This window comes from Aedes aegypti, chromosome 2 (assembly GCF_002204515.2).
Source record: "Aedes aegypti strain LVP_AGWG chromosome 2, AaegL5.0 Primary Assembly, whole genome shotgun sequence".
In the NCBI taxonomy this organism is placed as follows: domain Eukaryota; kingdom Metazoa; phylum Arthropoda; class Insecta; order Diptera; family Culicidae; genus Aedes; species Aedes aegypti.
This window is the reverse complement of record NC_035108.1, coordinates 468,899,610-468,918,062: the sequence shown is the minus strand read 5'-3', so window position 1 is coordinate 468,918,062 and position 18,453 is coordinate 468,899,610. Positions and strand designations below refer to the sequence as shown.

Below are 18,453 nucleotides of genomic sequence, written 5' to 3'. Positions count from 1 at the left end.
AAGTTTACGGCGATTCATTCATTTATTTTCCAAGTAAGAACTACAATCATAATTGCCAACTGAACGGGCCGTTCTTGAGCAATGGCAGGCTCTTGCTCGTAAGTTCATTGACTACTGCGTTCTCGTGCAAATTTGGCTCGCGTTCAGTTCAAAATGCATCACTGCAGACTGCCACTAGCAATTTCAAAATTCCATTGGAAAACCTATTCAGAATCCTCAAGATCGTGCCATAGATATTCAAAATACACTTAGAAACCCACAGTATTCCGTTAAAAATTCACAGGTTACCTTAGAATCGTAGGAGTTTACAAGGAATCGACAGATTTCGCACAGCATCCTCAATATACAATCTCAGGATCTCGCAAGAAACCCATAATTTTCGATAGGAATATACAGATTTTCAGTATTTTCAAGAATTCATTGAAAATTCTTAGAAGCCAATTTCAAAAACATAGGATCCCATAAGGATTTTCTAGAATCCAGTTAGAGAACTCTTAGACACATTCATGGGTCACCAAGACACATTTTGATAAGTTCAAGCGGGCTGCATACTTGAATTAAAATCTTGATAACTCTAGCCTGAGCAACATTGGTATAGAATGTTGGATCAGTTCTTAAAACGGCGTACAGAGTATGTATCATATTCTTCGCACGGTTTAGCGACCTTAGGGATGATTCAAGTATGACGTCCATAATTTCTAAAGGTTTCTAAACCAACAACAGCCCCCCCCCACACCTTAATAAAATGGAGTTTAGACTTGTTGACACACATTTGTCATGGTGGTGCTATGATCGGTGTACAGAAGAAGCGGTTAGGTAATTTATTTATCTAGGTGTTAGCAAAGTTATGGATTATATGTTGATACTTCTTAAATGTACATGAATACAAATGTACTTGAAATACGCAATTTATTTTATGAGATTCCATCAATTGTTGAGAGACAGGATGTTTGCTTGATTTGCTACTACTGATATTTAAATATGCGATGCATGCAATTCCTCAATAATAAAATAGCTATATGAATTTAAATACTTTTTTTTTTTCTTGTGCCAATGCTTGCTATGTTCAAACGAGCTGTTCCAAATCTGAAAAGAACTGACTTTTATTAACTGAATCACCTACTGGCATACTCAAATGGGCTGGTCATACGGCGTGCATGCCTAAGAAAAGATGCTGTAATTCTAGTTGAGATACTCATAGAGATTAATGACTTCATGAAACGTTGCGACCACACGACCATCTATAATCAAATAAGCGCATAGTATACTCCTAAAAGTTGGTGAGATTTTGGGGAATATCGGTGAGAATTGAGCTCTGAAATGCGGTAAAATCCTTTGTAGTGAACATATTCTATCACGAATTACTGCCTCAAAATAATTTTCCTGATTGTGATCGGAATTCCCTGAGAATTCCAGTTTTTTTTTCAGGTTGGATGAAATATCTTCATAATTCAAGATTTTTCATGTTTTTTTTCAGGTAGTACTTACATATACAGGAAACATCAATGAGTCGATGTTCCATTTCGATATCCACTCATGGAACTAAAACAGATAAAACAAACAGAGTTTCATAATTACTATGATGGTCCCTTCAATCAGCTTTGTTCCATGGCTTGATATTTCCATGAGTCAATGGTCCCTTCAGATATTGACTCATGGAGGTTTGACTGTAGCAGATATTACTGAAACTTATTTGAAACCTGGATCCAAACTCAGACGAGATCCAAACGTTTTTGTTTATCGTTATGAACAATTGGATGGAGCATGTGATGGGCAACACATCATTATAGGCCTATGAAACATCAACTTTTTTGTAATTTGAAACCTATGTTTTTGAAACTATGGATGTTTCTGTTAAAACACAGCTTCTTGGCAAATAAACTTTCATAGCTGCCTGTTTGCTTTTTCAATGCACTGGGCAGCAAGGTAATTTGCTTGACTCGCTGTCATTGTCATTGGTAACTTAAATGCAAAACGTCGTTCAATTTAATACATTGAGGGTGCTACTTGTTTTAAATCTTGTCATAGGAAGAAAAATGGTATTCATTCAGCAGTTACTAAACGTTTTTTGAAAGAAAACAATTTGAGGACAGGATAGAATGGAATCAACCTACGACTGGACAGTTAATTGCAATTAAAAACTCCATCCTTTGAATGTTCATAAATCGCACAGTGCTGTCGCTGTCTATTGTTCAACATTAATTATTTACACGCATTCCTTCGTCACGTCCATATGATCGTAGTACGGCGCGATGATGACACATTCGATTGCTTCCATCGCGCACTTCCCTTGCAGCTGATAGAAACCCGCCCCGCCAATCACTTCCTGTGACCCTCGTCGATCAAACAGAGCGATTTTGGCGAGATGGACCGTGATCGGTCTTAGCCGTCTAACTAGACACCCCAAAGAAAAAAAAAAAACAGAGCGATTTTATTTATTTATTAGCCTAGCCTCTTCTCCTTTGTTGCGTTTGTCCGAAACCAAACGCGCCAATCGATCGGCTGCTGAATCCATCTCCGTATACATCAATAACACGCAACAACCCGCCCACTCTTTCGAATCCACCACACCACCCACCACCCCCGCACCAACACACACATAAGCGACGTTCTTTTTCACCACACTCTCTTCTCTGAGTGATCGCACGACGCAACACAACACACAGCGCAACGCTGCTGGCTGTCAAACGCGCCTCGCCTACTGCTGCTGACGACCAGGAGCACGGAATAGGCCTTTTCATGAGACAGGTCCGTCTATGCATTTGTTTACATCGGTGGAAGAACGGTGCATACACGAGGCTGTCATATTCATAGAAGAACTGTCAAAGAGCTTCCCGATCAGCTGTTTTAGAACGTCATGTGAATAGGCCTATGACGGTGCGCGAGTTTCTTTTTCTTTTCACCCCTTCCGCCACCTCCACCTTTACACCCTTCATCCACAACGATACACACACACATCTTCGGGTGGTGGTGAGGAGAAAATTTTCATCTTCATCACCAGCTGTACAGCACACGAATTCTGGATTCCCGTAATTGCTGGAATCCGAAGCGAAAATGCACCACAATTCACAACCGATCGCGCACCAACCACGAGGAAACCGATCGCGCAGTAATCAGAACGTCCGCGAAGCGATTTTCGCGATCGCGAATTGAGGCACCAACCAAATATACGCATTTTTCCACTTGCATGGCTCACCTTTTTTTCTCTGCTTGCTACAGATCCAACTTTCCTGAACGCGAACAAGCTGTCGAATGTCGTGGTCGTCGTCGTCGGCGTGAAAAATGTGCTGGCTGTGTGGCGTCGCGTCGTCGTCGTTTTGTCGCATCGCATCAAGTGTTGCGTGAGTACACTGATCGAAGATACCCGAGGTAAACTGGATAAGATAGCTTTCAATTAGGGTAACTTGTGCTCTCGGCAGCATTGTTTTCTACGGCATGAGTGGTTTTCTAAGAGGTCGTCCATAAATGACGTAGCGTTTTAAGCGGAAAGGGGGTTAACTAATTTGTAACGAGGGGAGAAAGTGGGCCTAGTGGACGTTGCATTTTGAATCACATTGGTAAAAATATAACAAACTGTTTTTGTAAATCTTTTTTGTTCAAATCCTGTAACTTCAGTTTCGAAATGATAATTCAGCTTCAAAAAATTTAGTTGTATTTATTTATTTATTTATTTATTTTAACAAGAATTTGGAAGAGGGAAAAACCCTTTTGAGTGATTTCTTTCTTTTAATGAAATGCTTCTCAAAAGGGCGCAAAACCTCTTCATCTTTTCGAAAAACGTTATAAAATAAGTAAAACTAATATTAAAGGCTCGACCGGAAACGATCCATAACAGAGCCAAAATCTTGAAGGGAAAACATCGATGAACGAAAACCGAGGGACAATATGTTTCTTGAACTCTGAAAAGAAAATTTGAAAGGCAGTATCAAACAGTAAATCGAATTTCATTTAGAAATCCAAAAAGAATTTTCATCATAACAAGAGATTTACTACCAAGAATATCTCGAACCGATGTAGGTACAGAATGATTTAATTTTTGAAAATTATCAATAATTTTTTTCCTGGGCAAAACATAATTCTGACAATGAAAAACAATGTGATCGATATCTTGATAAGATGCACCACATTCACATAAATTAGAATCTACAATATTAATACGATATAAATGACTGTTGCAAATATAATGATTGGACACGAGTCTTGAAAAAAGACAAATAAAATTTCCACCAACAGATAGATGTTTAAACCAAGGTTTTCTATCTACTTTTGGACATATGGAATGACACCAACGACCTTTATCACTAGAATTCCAATCAATTTGCCAAAAGTTGATTGAATTTCTTTTTAATTTAGTAAAATATTCTGAATAAAATATGTCACGTTTGAAAATAATGCCACTAGATGCATCTAGTTTAGCTAAGGAATCAGCTTGTTCATTACCAAATATTTGACAATGAGCTGGAACCCAGACAAATTTAATGATAAATCCTCGAGACTGCAAATCATATACTAATTTGCGTAACAATAAAATTAAATGATGTGATTTAGAATTGAAACTAACGGATTTAATAGCATTCAAACAGCTCAAGCTATCTGTACATATAACATAAATGTTTGGAGAGCATTCCCTAATTAAATTACATGTAAAATATAAAGCACATAATTCAGCAACAAAAATAGAACAAGGTGATTGCAATTTAAAAAAAATGTGTATTATTAACATGGTAAACACCAAACCCTGAGTTATTATTAGTGAAAGATCCATCTGTATAAAATATACATTGAGGATCGAACCCATCAAATTTCCGCTCAAATAATAATTTAGCAAATCGCAAAGACTCATTAATTGGAATTTGTTTTAATTCTATTTGTAAAGATATATCAACTAACGGATGAAAAGAATGAACATTTATATCACAATTATAAAAACAACTGGAATGAAATGGAACAATATTTTCTGTAGAACAATAATCAAATGCGTTTATCATTTTACATGTTGGATTAATTTCTTGTAAATCTTTTAATGTATTAATTATTTGATGATTATTATTAAAGCATTGAACTAGGAATTTACAATTTAATTCATTAAAACGAATTTTAAGAGGAACGACACCCGCTAAAACTTCAACAGATTTAGTATGAGTAGAATTCATTAACTTTAAACAAATCCTCAAACAACGAATTTGAATTTTTTCAAGTTTTGAAAAATTGTTTGACTAGCGCAGCCAAAAGTAAAACATCCATACTCCAAAACTGAGCGTATTGTAGTCTTGTAAAGTGTTATCATATCAGAAGGATGGGCACCCCACCAAGTGCCCGTAATGATACGAAGAAAATTGATTCTTTTTGAACAAAATTTCTGAACATATTTGATATGTGAATTCCAGTTTAATTTAGAATCAAACCAAATACCAAGATATTTATAATCATCTACTTGTTCAATTTCAAAACCATTAAGGTATAAATTTACACTTATGGTGGAATATTTGCGTGAAAATATAATAAACTTAGTTTTTGGAACTGAAAAAGTTAAACCATTATTGAAAGCCCATAATCCAATATTATCCAAACAAATTTGCATATAGAGTCGAATGATTTCTCTATTTTTACCACTAACGGAAATGACCTTATCATCGGCAAATTGATAAAAATAACATCCATTTGGAATTATTGCTGATATGTCACTAGTGAATAAATTATATAAAAAAGGGCTTAAGCAAGAACCTTGAGGTAGACCAAAATAACTATAACGGACCATTTTAGAAGATCCATTGTGATAAAAATGCATTATTTTGAAAGAAAATAAATTGTAGAGAAAATTGGATAAAATGTGAGGAATATTATAATATTTTTTGAAAAAGTAAATCAATAAGTACGGAGTCATATGCCCCAGATACATCCAAAAAAGTGGAAATAACATCCTGTTTCCTGTTGAAACATAATTGAACTTGAGATGCTAAAAGTGCTGTGCAATCACGGGTTCCACAACCTTTTCTGAAACCAAATTGAGAAGTGGAAAAAATTTCATTCTTTTCTGCCCATAATTCAAGGCGATTTAAAATCATTCTTTCCATAAGTTTTCGAAGACAAGATAATAAACTAATTGGTCTACGACTATCAGCCAGAGAGGGATCTTTACCAGGCTTTAATATACTAACTACTTTGATTGCACGCCATTCTAATGGAAATATATTTTGTGAAAGAAAACAATTATATATGGAAAGTAAATGAACTTTTCCTTCATATGGCAAAATTTTAGGAACAATAAATTTAACATTATCAATACCCGGAGCAGTATTGTTAGTAATAGATAAAGCTAAATTAAACTCAGCTATTGAAAATGGAGAACAAAGCTCAGGAAAAAAATTGATGGCCTGTTTGTTTTTAAAATTTATATTATAAGGAACAAAATCAGGACAAATTTTAGATGCAAATTGATTAATCCAACTATCTGAATATTCCAATGTATTTGTAGTAGAATTATCATAACTTCTTAAATTTTTTGCAACAGTCCACAAGGTTGATAATGAAGTTTCCCTATCAAGATTTTCAATGAAATGTTTCCAATAATTCCTTTTCTTAAATTTAGTAATACGAGTAAACATAGCTTCTTCTCTACAGTATAACAAATAATTTTCTCTAGTGCAAGAGCGACGAAATTTTTTAAAAGCATTCGATTTGGTTTTCAAAGCAATAGAACAATCTTCATCGCACCAAAATGTAGGACGCCTATTTTTTTGAATTTTAGAAACTGACTGTTTTTTCTGTGCCTTTAGTAAACACTTTACTAAAATTTCAATGAATTGATTATAATTTTCAATTGGTGAACAAAGGTCTTCTAAATGTATCAATGAAGTGGACATCAAATCAGAAAATTTCATCCAGTCAACATTTTTTGAATAATCATGAATATGGGAATTATCTACATTTGTACTACATGTTGAACTAGCAACTTGAATCAAGATAGGAAGATGATCGCTTCCATTTGGATCATTTATTGTTTTCCAAGATGATATGAAAGCTAAATTACTAGAACATAAAGATAAATCTATACATGAATTTTGTAAAGGAGGCACAGCAATTCTTGTAAATGAACCATCATTAAGAATATTCAAATTGCATTCATCAATAAGATCCATAATTAACAAACCACGACCATCAACTTTAGCACTTCCCCAAGAATAATTGTGGGCATTAAAATCACCCAATATAAAAAAGGGAAAAGGAACATTATCATAATCATTTTCACTTCAGATATTGAGAAAGACGAATTTGGAGGAGCATATAAACAAATAATACAAAAATTAGAATCATTTTGTTTAACGGAAATTATAATATGTTCAAGTTGTATGTTTAATGATAAATTCAAATACTTAAACTCGATGCCACTTCTAATACCAATCAGAACCCCTCCAAATGGAATATCCCTATCTTTCCGAATAATGTTGAATGATGGAAAACATAAAACTTTCGATTCAGTCAACCATGTTTCATTTAAACAAAAAACATCAATGCTGTTATTTGCAATCAGAGCTTTTAATCTATCTACTTTAGGAATAATGCTTCTGCAATTCCATTGTAAAATATTCAGAGGACTTTTATTATTATTAGCCATTACGAAGAAAATAATGAAGCAATGATTGGTCCAAATGAATTCAGTTTATCAAGTATTGTAACTAAAAATGGTAAAATCATCTTTATTATTTTCTTCCAAATATCACTAAAACCTAGCAGTTCTACTAACTCTTCCAAAATACCTAACATTGAATTGTTGTCTTTAACATTTTTGTTTTCATCAGAAGCATTGCTATTTGCATTAAAATCATTATTTGGTGGATCAGACTCAACACGTTGAAATCCTGGGATAGTACTAGAAGTAGAAGGAATCAAACAAGGAAAATTTTTGTCAAATGATTTTACTTTAGAATTATTACTTTCTAGAGATTGACTAGATAATTTGAGAATTCTTTTTCTTTTAGGAGGTGGCTTGTAAACAAAATTATCTGAATTCAATGAATTATCCGGTTCATCATCTGGTAAAGACTCATAAACATTAGGAGTTGAAATGTCTTTTGAATTCTTCAAAATCTCTGAATATGAAAATTGATTTCTATTTTTAAGTTTTTGATTATGTTTTGATTGATTACTAATGTATACAGGACAATCCTTCAAGGCAATATGTTTCTGATTACAATAAACACAACATTCTGAATGTTTTTTACAATCAGATGATAAATGGGATTGTGCACATTTCGAACATTTAGGTTTATTTGAGCAAAATTGTACAGTGTGTCCGAAAAGAAGACATCGTTCACAGTGCATCAATTTAGGATAATAAAGCCTAACTCGAAAAATAACTCCATCAACCTCTACAAAGTCTGGAATTACTGATCCAGCAAAAGTAATCTTAATGCAATTGGAGTGAACATATTGAGCTTCTTTGTCATTTAAAAAAAGTTTAGATAATCTGTGACAATCTAAAACGTTAACAGCCGGAATAGCCTTATTTTTAAATATTCCAATGCCATGATTAATAATGTCATTACATTCTAAAGATTCATCTTATATCGTCCCCTTGATGCTACAACTAGATAACTCGAAATTTGAAATTTTTGACTTCAATATGTCAAAACATTTTTCTTAATTAGATCTGCAAAATATCCACAGGTCTTAAGCGTGTGATTCAAAATACACAAGTTAAAGATTATTTTTCAATCATAATCTCTGCGATTAACCATCACCTTGTTAAACGGTCATACTTTCAAAGTTGCACATCTCAAAATTTTGATTTTCGAGTTATCTAGTTGTAGCATTAAGGGGACGATATAACACCACTGATTTCACAAAAAATCACATGGTGCGTATACACGATAAGATCCCGCAAAAAGCTGAGATTCCAAAAGGGAGTTGGCGTCATCGCGAGAACCAAAAACAACTCGTAACTTGTCAAGAGAAACTTTTTTGATTTCTTTGACAGACGAGTATTTTTCATATATTTTAGCCGAAATCAATAAAACATTGATAGGCTTATCTTTTTTTCTAAAAAATACTATAAAGGGGCCAGAAAATGATGGAGGGTAAATTTTAATGCGCAATGGCTTTGTAACAGAAGACGGTCCTGGTGGAGGATCATCTTCTTTTGAGCCAGAACCTTCATCATCCACATCCATAGCCGTGGTAGAAAAAATCCAATGAAGAAAATAATTTAGTTGTATGTTGTAAGATTGAATTTATGGAAAATATTTTAAATTTTTCTGGTAAAAGCAATCAAACAGATGTTATAAAGCTTTTATACCAAATGCAAATTGGTTCTTTAATTTTCATTTTGGTCCATTCATTTGCTTAAAAAACTACGGAATACACACTCGGTTACCACAGGCTTTCAGGGCGAGATCATGAGTTATGCGAGAAAGTGTTGATATTATAATTATTAATAAACTCTGTGAGTATGTATTAGAGTGTCCCAAAATATCATAGTCAGAAAACTTGGGCGCTCAACCTCCAAATGGTTGCTAAGGATGTTACAATCAAACATTAACGCTACTGATTAAAAGATGGGTAGTTTTGCAAGGAAAAACTTTGCCGAAGACATCATACTCCTAATTTTATGCCTTTTGGAGTTATGCGAGGTTTACTGCGGGCATAAATGCAACTTTTTTGACATTTTTGCGAAATAAATATCATATAAATGTGATCCATTTAACATATATTTCCTTAAACTGAAGGAAACCATCATAGTTTACATTAAATTTTTGTTAAGGCTGGATATAGTATTTGGTAGGCGATTTTTAGCTATTTTGATTAATTTTTCTTCCTCATTGCACTCACTACACGCTCGAATTTTTTCAAAGGCGTTGTAATGCTTGGCACAAAACCAAATAGCAATACTCTAGGTCAATCAAAACAGTTCAAATTTTTGGCCAACATCGCAAGAAAACCGCATTTAATGCATTTAACTTTAACTTTATCCGAAATTTAGGTTATGAATAATTATTGCTTAAACCTCTATCCTCTTCTAAGCTGTACAGTAGCTGTGAAATTATTTCCAAAGTATTCGGAACAATAGTAACAGTGTGAGGGTGATCCTTTACGAATTGACATATGTTACATTACAGCGTTTCGCATAATACTTATGACTTATATTATTTCAACAGTAAGTTCCTGTGCGAAACTAAATATAGGTCGGACTCGATTATCCGAGGTTCGATTACTCGATTATCCGGAATTTTAGACTCGATTATCAGGAATATGGTTTTTAATATTGTTGTTTTTTCAGTTTTTATGCATAAATTTGAGATAATTTAGTATTGCAATATACAATATTGATGGTTCAGAAGTTTTGGACGTAGGTAAAAAAGGGGGGGTTTGAAAACAGGGTTTGTTGTGTAAGCCGGTGATTTTTTTTTCTCAAGACCCCTGATGTTCCTAGAAATAATTTCTGGCTACACCATGATGCATATACATAAAACAACGAAAAACGATCATTTTTAAGTTATTTTTATCGCAGATTTTTTTTTGTAATTCGATTATCCGGAGTAAAAAAACGATAATCCGACCTGTAGCTATTAATCTGTCCACATATTAAGGATTCATTCATAAATTTCATTTAAAAAGTATCATTTTTAATACCCACTTATCACATAACGCATATTGTAAAAGTATTTCTCACATTTTATATGAGCTGTAACATTATAAGAACACCCACCCACCCTCTTCAGTGTTATGAAATTTGTGAATGGGCCCTTAAAATTCACAACAACAATTATAGGGTTTTGTTCTTCTTCGTCGTAAGCGCTACAATTCGTCGTATCAAACTTTAAATGATCCACCACGGCGGATATTGAAACTTACCTGCAACATAGATCCATTATCCAAGTGTAATTTTGTGAAAGCTGTTATGGTTTGTACATTTGTACACCAAAAAGGCAATAAAACTACTGTATTTCGGTAAATAACTTCAGTTCAATTATCCACTTTGCACTTTTTCACCGAAATCGCATGGACGAACACGATTTGAGAGAAATGCTTAGCGATCGACTGAGCCACACCACTTTCCAACACAAGTTTCTTCCCGCCCCCGTGGGTGACTTACTTCGCCGGGCACTTATTTTCACTATGGAAAACCTTCGTACTTCTTCACTGAAGGATTTCATTTCAATCACACGCCGTAAAACTTCAATAAATCACCAAATTTTACGAAATTTCCTCAACCGCCGCGTATAATTGAGAATGTAAACAAAGTTTAATCCGTCGTACTGAGAAAAAAAAAAGCTTGTGCGCATCAATGTGTGCGCGACGCTCGATGTAAAAGTATGGTTTCTTTGATCGTGTCGTTTTCGCTGTACTGTGAGCAAATGCCATAATTGTACGGTCAAAAGGAATTGTGTTCATATGTTTGGGCTGAATTTTGATAACGAACAATGAATTTTAAAGGAAATTAATATATTCCATCATGCTGAAGGAATGGAGGGAGATGCCAGTAGATCTATATATTATAGTAAAACATTTTATTATAGCGTTGATATGTTGTGTTTTAACCATTCAATACACACAGTGAGCCGTAAGTTGTGAGACGAATCTGGAAACTGATTGCGATGGAGTTGAAAACGATACGACGGACTGAGAATACGTAAGATGCATTTTCTTTGCATTATTTTCAAAAAGAGATCAAGATTTATCAAAATGTTATTGTACAATGCTAAAGCCGTTTTGAGAAAGAATTGTTTGGCATCGGTTTGTGTCAGCATCATTCACTGCAATACTGGGAAAATTGCAGTTCTCACTGATCAATGCTTAATACGATGGATACTAGCACATCACCCTATGTGAATACGATGCACCGTTATATTTTCTTCGGTTCATGGGAACATAGCGAGCCGGATCCCATTCTTGGCACTTTTGATTCACTTCGGAAGTGGGTTTTTTTTTTTTGAAAGCTACTGAGTTCATATTTGGCCACAATATGCGTCGTACTAAAGCGCTTCTTATTACCAGACAATTTGGTCGAGAAAAACCTCCCATGCCAAAGTAAATCATGGAAGTGTCCAAGTAGCACCCTATGTTGATAATTGGATCATATCTATTAGTATAATATTCTGCAAAAAGTCACCTAGTAAGTCACATTTCTGCCCGCAATAAATCTTGAATAACATCTTCTTCTTTCTGGCGTTACGTCCCCACTGGGACAAAGCCTGCTTCTCAGCTAAGTGTTCTTATGAGCACTTCCACAGTTATTAACTGAGAGCTTACTATGCCAATGACCATTTTTGCATGCGTATATCGTGTGGCAGGTACGAAGATACACTATGCCCTGGGAAGTCGAGAAAATTTCCAACCCGAAAAGATCCTCGACTGGTGGGATTCGAACCCACGACCCTCAGCTTGGTCTTGCTGAATAGCTGCGCGTTTACCGCTACGGCTATCTGGGCCCCATCTTGAATAACACTAAAACGCATAAAATAAGGGGCATGATGTCTTCAGTAAAGTTTTTTTCCAGTGGGCAGTGAACCTCAATTTTACAATCAATTATTATAATTAAATTGATTGTAATTAAAATTTATGAAATTTATTAACATTTGGAGGACATTTGGAACTTTCCATGAAAATATTGAGTAAACTCACATGAGAAACTGAAACAGATAGCATCGCGTTAGGGAACATCGAGTAAGAGGATTTTTTTTTATTCACGAAACATTCCAAATATCACAATTGTGATTTTTTATCTGGCCATTGTATGCTGAACAGATTCAAATTTGAGAAGATTAAGCCCAAATTAATTCATCTATGACTCAATGAACAATTAAAAAAACAACAATCCTCTAGTATGTATGAAGGAATTTTGCTCAAAGTAATAAACAATTTTCTGTACCTTAGCTCTTTTCTGTTAACTTCATAATGGATAATGGATTATCTACTTTTATCCAATTGCCTAAACAAATATCTACGATTTTTTTCAAATATTTTTTTTCGAATAGTCGCTATTGCTTCTCTAGATATTTGCTCTTATAAATTTTGAATGCGGCTGTGATTTGACTTTATCTAAGTGATTGTTGTGACCACATTTTTCTGAAGGTTCATTATTATATAAATTAGGGTATTTAAAATACGAAAAACAAATATTATTATTATACTGTAATTAAACTTAGTCTTTCTTTCATGGGTTTTAAGAAACAAGAAGTGCTTCGTGAAGCCCAAGCAGGACGGTTCGGCAGATAGGTTTTGCTCACGGTTTCGCGCGTGGTTTCGTCGTCTATTTTTTTTTCCTGTTTTGGAGCGTTTTGCTGGGTAGGTATTTGGGAAGGCCCAAGCAAGACGGTTTGTTTTCGGGACGCCAAGAAGTTTTGCTGTCAGTGTCAGTTTTGTGTTCAGTCGAGAATGGATTACCAACTGGTGAGTTCGTTTCATGCTTATGATAACACATTTTTTCATGAAAGCGTAACTTTTATATAATATTAAAACAAACTTTGTATAGTTCGTCACTATAAGTGTCGGCATTATGCTTTTTTCTTATACAATTTCAATATACATATATTTTTCTCTTTTTGCCATTATTAAAAATTATCTTTTGAATTGTTCGACATTGTGAATGTTGACGTATTTTTTAAAAGTTCTACCATATCGAGACAAAATGCACAGTAATACTCATATGTAATTTTCAAACAAACTATGTATGTTTCGTCACTCCAAGTGTCGGCATTATTCCTGTTTCATATAATTTAAAATATATAGATGTAATTTTCAGTTTTCGTCATTAATAAAAACGTTTTTTGAATTGTTCGACATTATACTTCTCGAGACAAAAATTCAAAACTAGCTTTAAATATAAGTCGTATATTTCCCCCTTGTCCATGGATCGCATCACCGACCAGAGGTGACTCCCAGATCTTTTCCTCCCTCACTAATAAACACCCTTCCCGTGGTGATTGTGGAGATGCAGAGGTATTCTCGGCATCTAGAAGCAACAATCATTACACCCTAACATTCCTTCCCCATCCCAACTGACTGTAAGGACTTGGCCGGCGCCGTTATTGATCAATAATATTAGATCTGCTGAAATTGCACTTCGAGAGTAAGCGGAAACTATTCATTTGGATCGTAGTGCAATTCTTACCAGTTCCGATCAATCACGGAGTAGCAACCATTGACATGTACAGTCAGTCTATGCTATGCTATGCTTTCATGGGTTTTAAGAAACAAGATGTTGTTAACAGTACAGCTGTTGGAGCAATAAGAAAGTGAGCATTGGCTCACCGCATTATTTGTTGACATCGATCAAAAGGGCATAACATCTATTTAACGAATGATAGCACATTCTATACACAACATTCTGATGCCGCAATAACAGCTTATCGGTTAAAGGGTGGTATACTATGGCGGTTCAAAATTTAAAAATGTTTGAAAATCCAATCTCCCATATGTCCCACCGATTTTATGGCTGAAAAAGTGAAAAGTATTGCATTCAAAATAAACTATTATTAAAAACCTCAGTCATCGGAGCAGTTTTTCCAAAGACGCTGATAAATCTAAAGACAAGACTAGTTATTTTCAATGTCTGCTACGTTTTCTAGTATGAAATTTCACTCAAAATGCCGTTTATGCTTCGATGTGATGCAAACTCAAAAGTTTTTTGCTGATATGGTCATGTAAGAGCTTGAACGGCTTGGGCAAGATTGATATAAACACAGAGTGGAGTAAGAAAAAACTCAGCAATCGCAGAAAAAGAAGACAGTCTCCGCGAGTCTCGTCTCAGGCACGGCATAAAAAATTAACAAGGCAGGCTCTTCACTGATGTAAACATCAAGTTTGGTTGAAAACATGTGACGTCACTCCTATCGTACCATATACCATCCGGACCACTAGATCATTTTTTTTGAAAATTTGTTCGAGGTGGATAGGAATGACGTCGTCAAGTAGCTGTCAGTTTTCGGAATATATCACCTTCTTAAATATAGTACACCGTGGTCTCAGGTATACACCATAGGTAACTTGTTGTATGTTCGGCAGCGTTGTTCTCTTCAGCGTAGGTGGCTGTCTCACGATACCACTTACCTTTCTATCTATTTCAGTGATATAAATACTAAATTTGGTCCTAAAATGATTCATGAATTCTTGTTTTAATTTCATAATACAAAAGAGCATTGTTCCGTACGGAACGAGTGTCCCAAATCACTGCCGCAGTAGCATGAAAAACAACGACACACATTCTATCGTCACTGAAGCACACGATGAACTCACCCAATTGCAGCCCCTGATACGACCCACACTGACTACGTCACTGAGAGAGAGAGTTCCCACATCGAGTGTGAGTGCCAACAGTGAGTGTCCCACAATCAGCGTCATCGTCATCGTGGCACTCATTGCATGGTTCATCCGGGAGTTCATCGTACAGTGGCAGTGACGGTAGCAGCACACGCATCGCGACGCTTCCACGCGCTTCTAGAAGCTTCCGCGTGTTTCTAGATTGCGAGCGCGGTGCTATATATACGCGAGCCGTATGCGTAGCAGACTCAGTTTGTATTTTATCCACCGCGTGATTATATCCGAGTGAAAAGTGATCCAAGTGAAAGTGAAGTGTAATAGTAAAGTAGTGAAGTAGTGAAGTGAATAAAGTGTAGTGTTTAGTAAACCAGTGGTGTCGAATTCTTTCATCCGAAATACAGTCCACCCCGACCCGACCGGAGTTGGCCACGGTTAACGCGCCAACAAGCATGTTCTTGCAACTACTTTAGCAATTTTTCCAGCTCAAATAACGACTATAACATATTTAAAATTTAATTTAAAAAAATGGTTCCAAATATGAACCTTGACACTTTTGATCATGTTTGACATTCACTTTGTCGACAAAAATGGCACAGGGCTTAGTTTTAACACTGGGGTTGTTTCTATCTGACATTTCGGAAGGGCCACGGAAAACAAAATACACCCAAGATTTGAGTTTAAACCAAGGGGTGTGACAAAATCTTCAAAACCGTAAAAAAGGTTGTTTTGGACTTAAACCAACAAAAATCATTTAAAAATTGAGTAAACCTAAACCTAAGCTTTTGGAATTAAAATTGGGACAGGGCTTTAGGACCCTATTCAGGTTCACAAGAGAGATTTCTCGGACAATAGTGGTTTCTGCGCTCGTGTACATACACGTAACATGTCACCAACACTATTTAAAGAGTGCTGGTTGAAAATATAAACAAAGATCAGCTGTTCCCAGCAAAATCAAATGGCAGTATTTTCAACCAGTAAATTTGCACACGTGTTCGTGACACCGCTAGGCGAGAGCTCAATGAACAGATTGACATATTATTCCGTTCTTTATTTGCTGCTGTAGTAAGATGATTCACGGATTAGTTCCAATGAGAATATATACTAAGGTGTGGAAGAAGAAGCAAAGGGTATGTATTAGTAAAGAGAAAAAACGTAAACAAAAATAACTACGTCACTAATTTACATGGCTTCTTATGGGAGCTCGCTTGCTTGTAATAGTGAAACATTTGGCACCGTACACGAATGTCACGCACACTAAATGCCTTCTTCATCACCTCGGTATATATTCTCATTGGATTAGTTCCAACCAGGGATTTAATCCTGAGAAAAATGAGAGAATCTCTCATTTATCGCTCTTTGTAACAATCATGATATGCAGCTTATAATGAGAAGCTGTTTATCGTATACTGCTACAACTCTGATCAGATCGGGGGGATAGCAGTGCATGACAACACACTTCTAAACAAGCTCCAAACCTGGGGGACACTATTGCTATCGGATGTTCGGGGATTGTTTATCGTGCCAGTAGATTAAACACCTACCCCCAATGGTAGACACGCGAGAAACATGGACATTATCATCGCTCTCGCTTTGGGACTCTCGCTCGCTGCTCTTATTTACTGAACTTGTTACAACTTGCGCTACATTGCCGATCATGTACCGCTTCAGATTGGATGTTTTTCTTAGCTTACTTTGATCGTGCTTCCAATTCAAATGAGAACGAATTCTGCAATCCTTGGTTCCAACAATTTTTACTCCGCTCAGTCATGTGAGTTAACAAAAAAGTCTAACTGATAGGATCAGTAATTCAATGACATATTGACTGTTTAACGATAAACTTGCGACGATCGACGCGCCACCATATTTCATATAACGGAGTGTATTAGAACTAACTTTGAGGTGATCATTTGGAGGTTATTTGGCAATTTGGAGGTTAAAATCCCCTCCAAACACTAGCGATTTTGCGGTGGATGTTGACGTTTGTTGACGAATAGAATCGATTGCGTAACTAGGAATGACACAGAGACAAACATCTGTTTATTTGATTCAATCCTAGCCAAATGTTTGCGCTTTTGGCAAAGTGTATAGCTGACAGCTTAAGATTAGGGTCCATCAATATCAAACAACTGAGACGGTCATGATGCGGCTTGAAAATGATGATGCAATATTTACGTCAATAAGCCATTTTACGAGACAGTCGGTTGACGTTTTCTGGCGGGCCGCTCATTGTTATTGTTTTAAAAACTAGCATGATATGTGAATGGCGCTGGTAACGTTTATGTTGGTGTTGACAGTTGCACCTCTTACTGGCTATTTTTCTACGCGGTTACATGTCTGATGTTACCAGTAGATACAATAAATTCTTCCCTGCCTGCTTATTTCAATGTTAACGTGGAAGATTGAAAAGCTCGTTGCACTCCATTATTGAATGAGCTCCTCCCAAATGTGGCGCTAGAAGAAACGTAAATAAATGGGCCCGCCAGCAAGTTTCAAAGCTGGTAAACAAACAAAAAACATATGATTCGAAACGTCTCATAAAATGGCTTATAAGAGCTTAGATAGGACAAATCATCTAATAAAACGTTTTGAACCATACAGCGAATGGTAAATAAAGTTTCTACCGTGGGCTGCATATTCCTTTTCCCATACTATTTTCACAAAACGATATACTCTATCGTATATTGAAAGATGTTTATACTGAACCAGATTTAGATATACACAATATATGTAATATTCAAACTACAGTGATACCTCCATAAGTCGATGTTCCATGACTCGATATCGACTCATGGAACCATACTAAACACCAAATTTCATGGTTACTATGATGGTCCCTAGAAGCAGCTTTCCAAAGGATTGCAGTTCCATGACTCGATATTTCGATGGTGTATAGTAAGTAATGACAATGTTCCGTTTTAAACTGCTATTTCGTTGCTTTCTCATTATAACTGTATCGCTGAACGATACATACATACATACAGTATTATGTAGTTCTTTCCAGATCTCAGATAAACCATAGCTTGTACAGCAGTTGTATGGTATCTAAACCAATCAATGTAATGTGAACGTTTTGATTTGAACTGTAATTCGATTATTGTTTCTACCATTCTATTTTATTCTCTCGGTGAATCTTTCCTGCAAATCTGCCTTCCAACTTTTTTGCGCTAATCGGATTGAACAAGAAAATTGAAATGG

General features: G+C 35.6%; 1 protein-coding gene across 2 annotated transcripts in view; it reads right to left on the bottom strand.

Moving 5' to 3' along the window:
* LOC5568096 (eukaryotic translation initiation factor 4E-binding protein Mextli) overlaps window positions 1-3,298 on the bottom strand; it is a 49,720-nt gene extending 46,422 nt beyond the window's left edge. For both annotated transcript variants that reach the window (XM_021848303.1, XM_021848304.1), the window contains exon 1: window positions 3,197-3,298. The gene's annotated coding sequence lies outside the window, so the exon portion shown is untranslated. The remainder of the gene's footprint in view (window positions 1-3,196) is intronic.
* Between the last annotated feature and the right edge of the window lie 15,155 nt (window positions 3,299-18,453).